Genomic DNA, 13,371 nt, shown 5'->3' with positions numbered 1-13,371 from the left:
AATAGAAGAGTTATATGTTTAGAAAAGCTTATTTGACATGAAATCTCATTTGGGAGAATAGATCTTTCCCATAAAATTGAAGTTGAATGTTATGTAGGGTACATAGATTTTTCTATAACTATTTTACTTTTTACTTTTCATGGAGGTAGCATGTACATCACAATGGGAAAATAGACTCTTGCACCTCCCAGTAGCAGAAGAAATGCACTTAGAGAACTTGGTAATGAAGATCCACCAGAAATTGCAGTAACAGATTTTTCACAAATGGCCTTTCCATAAGTTTGTTGTTTCTTACTGAATAGCAGTCATTAACTGTAAGACATGCCTGGCTTCATGAAGAATTCTAGGAAGGCTTCATTTATTCTTGTGACTTTATTAATAAGAAATCATGAACTTGCATTAACCAACCAATTTAGATAAGACCATCTGTTGTCTAATAAGATGTGACTGTAATTTGAATACTGATTTTGTAGTAAGTGTATTATGGGATGAAGGACAAGCAGATATTAGCTTTGTCTCATTAACTTCCAGGAAAAAAAAAGTGGTTAGTTTACCAGTATGGAACATGAAATGTTTTTTTCTTTAACTATTAGCTCATTTTGTTTACAAATAGATCTCCTGTCTCTATTTTCCCTACAATATTATACAAGACACCAGAAACAAAAGGATAATGTGATATGAAACATGTTTTAACATCCTTATATGTTACTAAGCATTGGCAATAAATACACTTTGTTCTTAAGACTATTTTGATTCTCTTTGGTGCTACATGATGCCCTGACTGTCGTGACAATGAAATAGCAAGTTCTATCTTATCAAGATCATCTCATTGCTATATGGTCTTGATTTATTTAGGTGCCCTTTCTGGGCTAATACATGAAGCTAACGTCAGCTAAACACTCAGAGCGCTGGAAAACAATCCTTCCAAGCACATGTAATGCTAACATATCAGCTCAGACTCTCCCAACAGCCGAGTTTTTAATGTCTGTTAACTAATACTGTAAATTAAGTTTTAACGTTCACCATGATGCTGTTATTAAAATTCATTGTGCAGTTAAATAGCAGGATACATTTTTCTTCGGACCTATGAACACAGGAGTTAAACCATATACATAAAGATTTAGTAGGAAATAATTGCAGGTCATCTGTGTGCCAGTGACTTTTCAAAAGCCGCATTTTGAAAGAGGGATGTTGTTGACTTTGCACCAGATTTTTGTTGAACAATTCCTTTCAATTCTTCTGTGTCTGTCTTTCAATACAGAAAACAAATGGTTAACAAGGAATACAGTACTACTAACTTGAAGATACTATTAAAAATTTAAATTATGTTAAATGAGACATAGCCTTTCAAAATTTGTTCATATTCCCTTAGGACTCTATCATCTGGAGTATTCAGTAGATCATGGCCAGCAGAGATTTGCTTACTTCTGGAAGTTTTAATTGAGAAAATGAAATTAATAATGTATACTGGAATAATGTATATTAGAAAACTCCACAAAATTAAACAGATTGGTGTTTTATCAGTATCACCAAGCTCTTTAGTCTCTTCATAAGTTCCATTCCTTTATTTATTTATTCTGATGTCTATACACTTCTAATTTGCCTGAAATTTTAGCAAATTATATTATAAGCTAAAACTGTTGAAAAAAATCCCATGGAGGAAGCCCAAATATACAAGGTACTAAATTTCCTTTCACTCCTTGCAACTGACTTCCTCACTGCAGATATTATGTTAAAAATTACATCAACACGTTTTGCCCTTCTGTGTTTCACATGCCATAGATACAGGGACATAAAACAAAAAGTGATACCAAGCTTCCTTTCTCTCTGCTCTGCTGGTGTAATCTTTACAGTCTACTGAACACTAGCTGAAATTCAGGAACTGATGCTGACTCTGAAAAGTAAGGGACCTTTCAGAAAAACAGCTGGCGATCCTATTTCCTAGTCAAAGGTGGAAAACAATACAGTATCTTGCTGAGAACAGCCTGGCCACGTCTGGCACCAGGATCAAAGTGGGTTATAGTATGTAGAAGGGGGTCGCCATGGGGATGTACTGGGCTCTTCTTACCTCCATGGTAAGAGTATGCTCATCTCCAAAGAACAGGGTGTTTCTAAGCCTCTATGAAAGTAAAAAAATCTGATTCTGCAATGGATTCTCTTAATAAAAAGATACAGTTATTGTATTGACTTTTTCAGAGAGGTAGGATAATGAGTTTTCTGTGCAAATTAATGATGTATCAACAGAAAAGAAATTACATAAGGTGAAATCTTTAGACAGAATTGAAAGAGCACATTTCATATTTCACGAACAGAAAAGATTCACTGTGTCTCCTCACTTCTTAACAGACCCTGAAGTGAAAATTCTGTTTCGTCATAAATTCCAATCTATCAGTCTGGACAGAGAGCTACTTTATGTTTTCATTGCATTCAAATGGTTTTAAAGCTGTAAAAGAATATCCTCAGAATTTTCTGAAGCAATTTATATTTTAGTAAATCTGTATAGCGAGATGTAAGGAGCCAGGAGCCTTTCCTATTTCCAGGAGCACAAAGTCTTGGCAAGCAAATAAAATCCAAGCAGAGTGAAAATGTATTGCAGGTGTCAATCACTAAGACGCAAAATCAGAAGATTCTTCATAAACATGCACACACACAAAGATATGCTATAACAACAGGCTCAAAAACTTACAAATAATTTCATAGCATGCCAGTCATATTTTTTTTCATTTGTATCTTTATATGTTGATTTTGCTGACATATTTTTGGATTTCTAAGATCAAAATGCAGTTTTTACTTCCAAGAAATATGCAAGTCAAAAAGTAAAGGAAGGAGATTGCTTTTCAACAATAGCTTGGCTAAGTTAAACACATGACAGTTTTCATTATGTTGTGGAAGATCTTTTTTGAGCAAGAATAGTTACACTTGTTACATGTTTTACAATTTAAGGCAATATGTTGTACATGTGAATTCTGTTGCACAAATCACATTCAGAAAGCAGTCACTGTAGCTTTCTGTAGGGGGAAATAAAAGCTTCTATTTCCTTATTTATTATAGCTATGGTTAATTCAGGATGGCAAAAAAATGTGTGACTGACAAAATTTAGTGACAGTGTAAGGGCAAATTAGTGCAGGATCAGTGGTCTGACTATTGATTCTTATTATGGGATCTTGCTGAAATGAAATCATTATCTAATTAGACTTGTACTTACACTATAAATGGTTCTCAGAATAGATTGGTCTTAATGTCCGCAAATTCATCTTCACTTTTCTTTGTAATTCAAAATGTGAGTTGAAAGTTTAAAAGAAAATTTTCATTTATCGTACTTCAAATGCTACTGCCTGTCATTTTCCACAAAAATCAAGCAAGCAAAATACATTTTCACTCTTCCATTCGGGACAGACAGTGAAATCAAATAATTCTGCATTCAAGAAACATCTTAAAACATCTGAAGATTTCCAGACCGAATGTACTCTACATTGCATTCAAATGTTTGAAAGATCTTCTTCCTGTATTTGTGTGACCTAAATTTGTATTTATTTTCTGAAGTCTCAAGAACCCTGAGATTCTAGACTGTAATGTTTCTGTTGACACAAAATATTTGGATTTATAGGAACTCACTGTCTAGTTCACTGGCATTTAAGAAACATCAAGGACTTTGCTTAACAGGAAATCTATTAAAAAAGTTTAAATTAAATTAAAGCCTCTACATAATGATGCCAGGATTCATTGACTACTCAAAATAACTTTGATTCCTTTTTATAATCTTGATTTGCTTGATTTTGATTCAGACCTATTTGGCAAAGTTGTGACTGAAAATAACTTATCATTAATTTGGCTCACTATTTTGTTTTTAATTTGAAATGACATATCAGTGTTATGTTCCAGACCAAGCCCCACATGTTGTCTACTTTTGGTTTTGAACACCTAGAAATAAGAAAATGCAACTGATGAACATTGCACTATTCTCTGAAAAATAATGTGTGAAAATTAACAGAATACACGTCTTAAATACAGGGTTATATTTATCATTTTAAAACATGGATGCATCTAATTCTGTGCTTGTGTATTATACAGGACAAATCCAGCCTCACTCAGGATATGAGTCTTAAATAAATAATAGTTATATTGAAGGGGATATCACAACTCAGTGAGACTGAAGTTTCATTAAAAGTTAATGAGAGATTTAGACTACCACTGATCAAACACAGAAAAATAAATCTTCTTCATTTTTATAATAAAAACTAAATCTTCTGAGTTTAATCTGAACCTAGCTGCATCCCACCATGTTTATAAAAGATTTTTCTTTTTTTTTTTCTTTTGTATACAATATTTTTAAATTAAAAGAAGAAAGATCCCATGTAGTTCACAGAACGTCAAAGATAATAAACCTGTACTTGAAACAAACACAGTTTTCTGCAAGACTCAGAGTGAGATAGCCAAACGTTATTTAGTCCAAGGTGCTCAGCAAACTTTTGGTTTAGATACTTTTCTCCTCCAAATGTTATTCTCATTTAAATATTTTTCTTGAGAGAGACATAAAAAGTCAGAGTGTCAGATGGGGAAGTAGCATAATAGCTTCATGTAATAACCTTACTGCTCACAAACCAGGCATTCATGAAATCAACAAATAAAGTGTAGTGTGAAATGTATTTTGCTTACTAGTTTTGTAACTGGTGGGTAGACACTAAGTACAGTAATATCAGATATGCTCCTAAACAATGTATTCTGTGTTTCTTAGTTCTCATTTTTTTTCTTGCACAAACGTACCTGAACATGCTCAGGGCAAAACTTTTATGGTGTTAGAAATGGAAGACAGTCAACAAAGACATAGAGGGGTGCTGCAAAAAATAAATTGATGAAATAAGGGGCAGATTTCCTAAGGACTAGTTGCTATCTAGCAAGTAATTTTACACTTCCTATACAAAGTGTGAAAGAAAGCTTATCCTTTCAACTGATGGCAACCATTCCTTGTATATAATATTTATTCTGAAAGCTTTGCTAGTGTGTAAAACTATAGATCAAAAGTACTGTTTCACAAGCTGTAAAAACTGTTGAAGTTCACACCTCTTTTCCTTTAATCTCTTTCTTTTTTAAATTTCACTTATTTATGGTACATGGAGGTGATAGAACAGTGCCCATCAAACAAAACTTTTGGCAAATCTCAGCTTATTTTATTTATTTGTAGAATGTTCATGGTATAATTTTTGGTGGACTGTGGACTGAAGTACAGAGTAGTCGTGATACAATTAGATGTAAAATTAACAACAAAGATGAAAAAAGGACTAGTTTTAAACTATGTTTTTTCTCTGTAAGATAGAAAGCAGTGTTTCAGGGAGAAAAGAGCAAACTGAATGCTCCGAATTTAAAGTGGTCTCAGTAATTAATCTTGAGGCCATCTATCAGATGTCTTTTTACTGACATGAGGAATTGGCAGATGATCTGTTTGATTCCTTGTGCAGAGGTACCTGTGCTGCAAAATCCAGTTGCTGTTGGATTTAATTGGCTGTTATGTTTAAAGTGTCATATGTAAGGATTCTGAAAATCAGGGAAGCATAAACAAGTTTACTCTTTCTATTGCTCTGGAAGCAATCCTTTAAATCCAGGCAGTGAATGAGGTGTCCAAGAGACCTTGCATTGCTTTCAACTTTACTGCCCTTCACCATGTGAATAAGAATTTGAACCTTGGTAGTTGACAGTGCACTTTTCACTCAGTTGCAGTTTTACAAAGAAAACAAGGTATTGTCTTTCCTCTAGTTTTTGAAGAAGTTTTCAGTAGCCTTTGAAGACAGAGATCTTTAAAAATGGTATTTTTCTAGAGGAATTGTCAGAAACGATATATTTTTTATTACATGAAGAGACATGGTCAAATTGTACATTTTTGCACTGGTTTGTAGCTCCTGAGCTAAAGCTGTCACATTCAGTAACTGTTCCAGTATCCACCTCTAGATATAGATGACACTGGTGGGTCTGTAGCATTTCTCACACCCTCTGGAAAATCTGTCCTCTCTGTGAAAGGTTTACAGAAGTTATATCCTTGTTGTCTTTTTCACTGAAGGTGAATGATATTGCTACACTGATGAGGAAATCTCTCCTGACTTGTGAAATACCTTTGCATTTTGCACGTGACTGAGACTTGTCTTCATTTTAAAAGGTTTGGAAAGAGGTTGTGGTAGTGTAGTTGACAGTTCATCCATACCGGAGATGGTAATGATGAGACATCTTTCAGTGGGCTTTATAAATGGATATCTGGCATCAAGAGCACCTTTATGGTTTGAACATCTTTATCCCTGTGGTTATGGAGCCCAAACCACTAGGTAGATTATACTTCTGTACATAAATTGTGCTCCAACATGTTTTATAAATCAGGCGGCTTAATCAGATAAAGACAAATGGCCATGAAATAGCTTAAATAGAAATTTACTGCCAGGTAGCCATTACGCTGTGCTGTGCCTTAGTTTTACTGGACCTTCTGATTCAGCTGGTTGTAAATTCAGTCATGTGCCACTTAGAGAAGTCATTCACTCGTGTTGGTGATGTCTGTTCAGCTTCAACATGAATGGACTTTTGCTACCTAGCAAGGATTCATTGAACAGGTTATAGGAAATCTTTCACTTTTTAAAAGAGAACTTGTTATGACAGGGGAGAAACACAAAAATTGCTGTCCTCACCTGACTGCAGGTTTATTCAGGGCCAGTTCATTCCAGAGCACAATTTAGTCTGCTACAGCTGTTATAACACCACCCCACTGAGTGCTGGGTGGTGGTGGTAGTGTGGCCACAGATTGCCCACACAGAAAGATCTGTGGAAGCACTATGAATCGAGATTTCACCTACAAAAAATATCAGAACATACATGGTGCTTTTATGCGCAGATATCTCATCCTGACATGTAGTCACAATGTGACCATGGTACCTAGAAATATTGCAGTACAGATTGGTGCTGTTATGTCTTCCTCAGCCCTTCATATCCATTTGATGTAAAATCTTCAAGGTGAAAATGTATCAGGTATTAAAGCAGTAAGAACAGACAATGCTCTTGTTCTTAGCCAACAGCTGAGAAGATTGCACCTGGGCTTCAGTGTTAGCTACAGAGCACTTCCAACCCACTAAGGGTGATTTAGGATCAGTGTTTCCAGGGGATGTTGACAGATCTAAATTATAACACATACATGAGTGATTTCCGCAGGTGATAAGGTAAGAAATGTAAATTAGACAACTACAGTCATTTGCGGTGATAACTGAAATTATTATTTTTAAACTGATTATGGCAAAATATCTGAGCCAAATAAAATAATATTAGACTATATATTTTCCCAGTTGAATGTCTACTGTTCATTTTCACATTTACAGCTCTGCTGCTTCTTAGGTCCCAGTCAACACAGAATGCATTTTCCTGTTCAGTTTTGGATAGATAAAATATTTAAAGAACAACTTACCTGCTGAGGATTTATGAAGAATGAAACATTGAAAGAAATGTTTTTATATGCTTGTAGACTCTACTTCTGTTCGATCAAAATTTCATGGTAGAATACATCAAGATTTAATAGTAAATTTCACATTTAACCTGCTTCTACCTAAAAGGAAAAAGCAAATCTGATTGTCAGATATGTTTTTGTAGTGTAGATTTTGATCTGCCTTCTGAAAACATGAACAAATAACAAGCTTAAACTCAAAGAATTTTCCTTTAATTGATACTTGCTTATTTCAAATCAAAGTCACAGTATGTTTACTTTCTACCAAGATATTTTCCAAAAATTGTAGTACCAGAGCTATGTTTTTTAATAGAGGCATTTTGCTAGGGTGATTGATTCCTCTGTTAATTGTCAGGGTAAAGAAAATGCATGACATTTTAGTATGGATGCACATGATTTCAATTTTTATATGCTTATGTGGAAGAAAGATTGGTCTTTTGCTCAGGACTACTTTGTTTTGTTTTAACAACATCCAATAAAATATTCTCAGGGAATTTACATATTTGGCTTTGTATTATGTATTCATCCAATTTCAGACACTTTGTTCTTGTTCAGTGCACACTGTAGAGACAAAACACTGAAAAGAAGGTACGTTGTTATTGCAGTGACACTAATTTTCCTAACTTTTCTCAATTTAATCTCTTTCCTACATTCCTTTTGCATTTGCTAGGAAGTAGAACACGTGGACACTTACGAGGACTCCTCTGCTGTTATATCATTTTGTCTGTAGGGGACAAGAAATTTATTATAAATAAATAAATAAAAAGGTAACATTAAATAAAATTATAAAATAAAATATAGCTCCATTGTGAGGGAAGATACAAATCTGCTTTTTACACTGCAGTTCCAAAAGCAGCAAGTGCAATACTCAGCAGAAATGTGGGCATACATCCCATAAACAGGTCATTGCAGACTGTAGACATCATCCCAAGGTGCACTTGAGCATCTGTTAAATATTTTATATACGGTATTTATATTTACAAGTAGCTTTTTGAAAATTTAACAAGAGGATTTGAAAGACCATAAAAGAGGAAATGTTAACATGGAGCTATAAGGTGATCTCACATGATTTGGTCCCACATAATGCAGTGGGCATTTATGGTGCCTATAAATAGATGGTGAGCTATTTATAAAGCATTTCTCTACTTCTGTGCTACTCTGAATATATTACCAAGATATTGTGTTTCATAATGAGGAGCCAGTTCTTGACTATTAGTTCGTGGCAATGTGTCTGACTAGATCCTTCCTGGGATGCGCTAAAGATCTGAAAGCCTTCTGCATTTTAGAGGTCAGGAAATAGTTTAAGACATTTGTAATTCTGTATGATCCACAAGGAATTTGTTTTACTGTCCAGTCTATTATCCTTCATCTTGTGCTTCTTTCATATCATGAAATGAAGCAGAAGTATTATATTCTGTTGTGCCCCAGACAACCAACATAGAATCGTAGAACATCTTGCTCCCTACTGGGATTGAGGGTATACAACAAAAAGCCAGTCTTCAAAGTAGGCTTAGCATTCATTCCTGAAGTGATGACTGTATTTTTGCACCCATCTTGTTTCTGGCAAGGTGTGACCAGCTTACTGCCCAAGAATGGATTTGATGTTTCATTTCACAACTCAGAGAAATTTGCTACTTGGCATTTTGAATTTAGTGTGGTGGGACCTAGAATATGGAAAATAAGAGAAATCATATTTTCCTTGGTTTGTTTTGTTGTTTATTTGGTTGTTTTTTTTCACAGGGCCACTTGTGCTATTTTTCCTTTTGAATTCATTCAAAAAAATGTTCAGAGTACAAATTGGATGAAGCTTTTCAAGCAAACAGAGACATCAGCATTGGAGTTGCCTACTTGATTATCTTCAATGTGTCTTTTGCATCAGAACTCCATGTATCTTAGAGCAGGAAGGAGCTGGAACATATTGGGTCAATCTGTCGTCACCTGTCAACTCAAATCATTGCATAACTTATCACTGGCTAAGATTGCCAATATTATGTCCTCATTTATTTCTTTCTCATCTGGGCTAGTGTGCTCTTGCTGATACTGCACAAGTAAGACATCCCACAGCCTTCTATACCCCTCTTCATGTCCTTTTTAAGTCAGTAAAATAATTCACAGGCCAGTGGACATTGAACAAGAATTTTTTGTGAGTTCTTGATAGTACTTATTAGGGATCAGAACAGTTTTGCTGCTCTCTCTCTGTTTGAGAAAATAGATTTTCTTCTCAAATGCTTTTCTATTTTGCGCTCTGAATCATAGGTAGTCAGCAAGACTTTGCTCTCAGAAATTTATTCTGCATATCAAGTTTCTTGGCTGTTGTAAGTAGGACTGACTTGGTCATTCTTTACATCATTTTCTTATCCAGATAATGCTGCACAATATGCCTAATTGCTTGATTTGATCATTATCTTTTGCTGTAGCAGCTATTTTCTTTTTGTATCTCAACTCTTTTTCAGAATTTTCACTTCTGTTTATCCAGGAGTTCGATTTCCAGGTTATCAAGTACCACCCCTTCAATTTGTAATTTGTTGCTGAGCAATACGTAAAGTATTGCTGCATCTTTGTAATTTTTCTTTTCCTCCCAGTGAGCACAAATCCATTTCTGCTTGATTATACAGAACCTTATCTGGCCTTTTTTTTTTTTACCATCCTTTCTTACTGCATCTTTCAACTTCATTCTTCTCCTGAGTAACTGTTCTGCAAGGCAACTGCACATCATTGCTCAGCGATATCCTCCTGCTGTCTTTGTTGGAAAGAAAAGATGGATTCATCTTTCTTAACTTGAAACGTGTGCATGAAGACATTTATATAGTAACTCTTTTTATAGCACCACAAGAGACAGTAACATACACCTATATTAAATGATTGTTTTTAGGTTGAAATGAGTCAGAAATAAACTTGGAAGCATAGGTCAGATTTAGATATTACTGTATAGTCAAGAAAATAGTACTAAAGATCACTTCTAAAGTTCTACACTGTATGTATTTTCTTTTTGATCCCCAAATTACAGAAGATTCTGGGGAATTTCTGATCCTATTGCTCGCAGCCATATATAAATCTATTTTGCTTTGGTTCATTCTCCAGTATTGTGGGTTTATTTCTCTGTGCTATCAGTCTCCTAGACTTCTGAGTGGCATCTGATAACATTATTGAACTCTGATTTGTCACCGAGGGCACTTTCATTGCTCCCCCTGCTGTCTTGCACTGCAGGTCCCCATAAACAATATTTATGCCATATACATAAAAACTGCAATAGAGAAGATGACAAGCATTTGGTCTAACACAGCTATGAACAGATCCAGGTCACAGAAAGGAAACAGAAATTACCAAGTAGTATATTTCTTACCAGTCTTTCAGTGTTTGAATGCTTCATTTTGGCTACCAAATTACAGCTAATCTCCTCCTCCCCTTGTTCTCTGGAGACAAAGCCCAATTGCAGCATTACAGTTAAGTTAAGAATAAATTAAGAATTGCACTCTTGATTTGATTTCTATTGGCTCAAACAGCAAGATGTCTTTTGTTGACTTTACTGTACATTTTCTGTTTAAATAATTTGCGTGTTCAGACTTATACCATGTAATTATCTGTGTTTGAACATTCTCCCAAAATATTTAAAGTAGTTTTTGTTTCTGACCTCTACCAGTTTGACTTACGCAGTTCTGTTTTCAATCCTGGAAAATTTAGTGCTTGCTTTCCTATTAAGCCAAGGCCTTCTTATCTAGCTGAAGCCACATACGTTTTACACAAGCACAGAAGAAACAATCATGCTCTCTTCCAAGTGAGATACAGTAGGAAAGCAGAGGAACTGCTTTTCATTAAGAGAATTTCTTAAACTTCATGTTTCAGCAGAGAATGTAGAATCTGAAAAACCTTACAGTTGTGAGATTCTTTCCTTATTTCTGTATAACAGGACACTATTCATCTCCTGGGAGTGGAAGGAAGAAATTATTACAAAGATTTGTCACCTCATCTTTGCCCTTACAATGCTGGAAAAATGGATTCCACACCTCAAATTTTATTTAACGTGGGCTTGTTCACACAGTAGATGAGAAAGAAAAATATTTTTCCAATTTAGAGGGCAGATTTTTCAGCTCAATAATATCTCATGGGATGTAAATCCTTGTATCCTGAACTATTTTCTCAACCTGCACTATTTTCAGTCTAAGAAATTCCTGGTTTAATGATCCTTGTAAGCAAACAATGATCTTTACACCTAGTTCATTTGCAATTGATTATTCCTCTGACATATAAAACAGGATTTATGAAGAACATTTTAATATCTAGACATGGGTATTCAAGCATTTCAGATTGTAAAAACTAAGTTTAAAAAAAAAAAAAAGCTTCAAATCATCACTGAGAAGTGACACAAGAGAGAAAAAATAATTAGCACTTCACAAAATATCCTGTGACTATAACTCTTCAAGTACCTTTCTAAATTTGGATTTTTCATATTCAAGTAAACTGATATGCAATTCTTTTCAGCTCCCTAATAATAGGGAAACCTATTCTTTTCCTCTGAATGTAGATATTCAGTCTCACAGTTAAGTAAGCATTTGAGCATTTTGTCCTTGTGATTTTTTGACCTTGACTTTCACGGAAAAATTGTGAAATTCCGCAATTCATGTCTCCTATAGTGATTTGCTGTTTTAAGTGCAATTTCCTCATGAGACTTACAGTTTTTATTTTTCTACAAACAGTTTCAGAACTACATGTATTTATAACTTAGGCGAAACACAGATGAGAGTGATATTTATAAGCAGCTTTAAATTTTCTGGTGCAGAACTTTTCCAATTTTATCCATCTAAATGTCTATTAAAACTACCTATTATGTATAAGTTTTTCATCTCTAAGATGGAGGAGTGGTATCTATCTGCCTTCCAGAACTATACACATACAGTTACACAATTACAGATATACTGAAATGAGTAAGTATGAAATATAGCCCATATTTTAATAAATGTTGGAAGGAAATGTAGTTTCTTATGATTTAAAAACTATGAATAATGTTAAGGGGCATCTCAAAGAAGAATTTCTAAAAAAAACTTTGGTTCCTCTGAGTGACAATGGAGTAAGTGCTTAACATTGCACAATTTGTATCAGAAAGTAATATGTAACTTCTTTTTTATGTTATTAAACTTTAGAGTTCAGCTATTCACTTTAAATCGTTTTCCAATAATTTAAGAATATGTTAAACTTTTAATGATATATTTTTTAGAAATTTATTTATTAGATATGAAATTATTAAAATTAAATTTAGAATGTTTTAAATCTTATCATGTTCTTGAGACATGGTATCCAAGAATTGTAGGAATCTTGAAGCTGTTCAACTGATTGTTGATTGTTTTACTTTTATTTCGGTATAATTCAAGCACAAAGTCAAAGATACTAATACAAAGCCGTAGTCCTCAAAACAGTTCTTCTACCTTTCAGTCACCTGGGGTTCTATGAACTGATAAAACGGTAGATAGCATTTTTTATTTATGAGATCAGTATTAAATCAGACTTTTGGTTGGTATAAGCAAGTATTTTCAAAGTGACCTTCTACAACATAAATTCCCAGTTGAGTATGGCTGAGGCACTATTTCCATTTATATATCAGATTGTGCCGTATGAGCAGTGAGCTCAGATCTTAGAATCGAAGAACCAGACTGAAACAATAAACAGCACTTAAATAATACATTCAAATATGTTATGAATATTTATATCTGCTCTAATTAGATACATTCTGTCATATTTTCAACTGAAATCTGTTGAAAAATAACTTGTTTGATATCTAGAATATTAAGCAAAATCAGCAGTAATATAATGCTTGTGAAAATAGCCAAAATGTGAACAAGAAGCAAATGAATCACTTGGGTCTAGCTGTAAGCAAATCTAGTTTGAAGAGAAGAAAGAGGAAGAGAGAA

Source organism: Meleagris gallopavo, chromosome 1, assembly GCF_000146605.3.
Source record: "Meleagris gallopavo isolate NT-WF06-2002-E0010 breed Aviagen turkey brand Nicholas breeding stock chromosome 1, Turkey_5.1, whole genome shotgun sequence".
Taxonomy (NCBI): domain Eukaryota; kingdom Metazoa; phylum Chordata; class Aves; order Galliformes; family Phasianidae; genus Meleagris; species Meleagris gallopavo.
Note: the sequence above shows the minus strand (reverse complement) of the source record.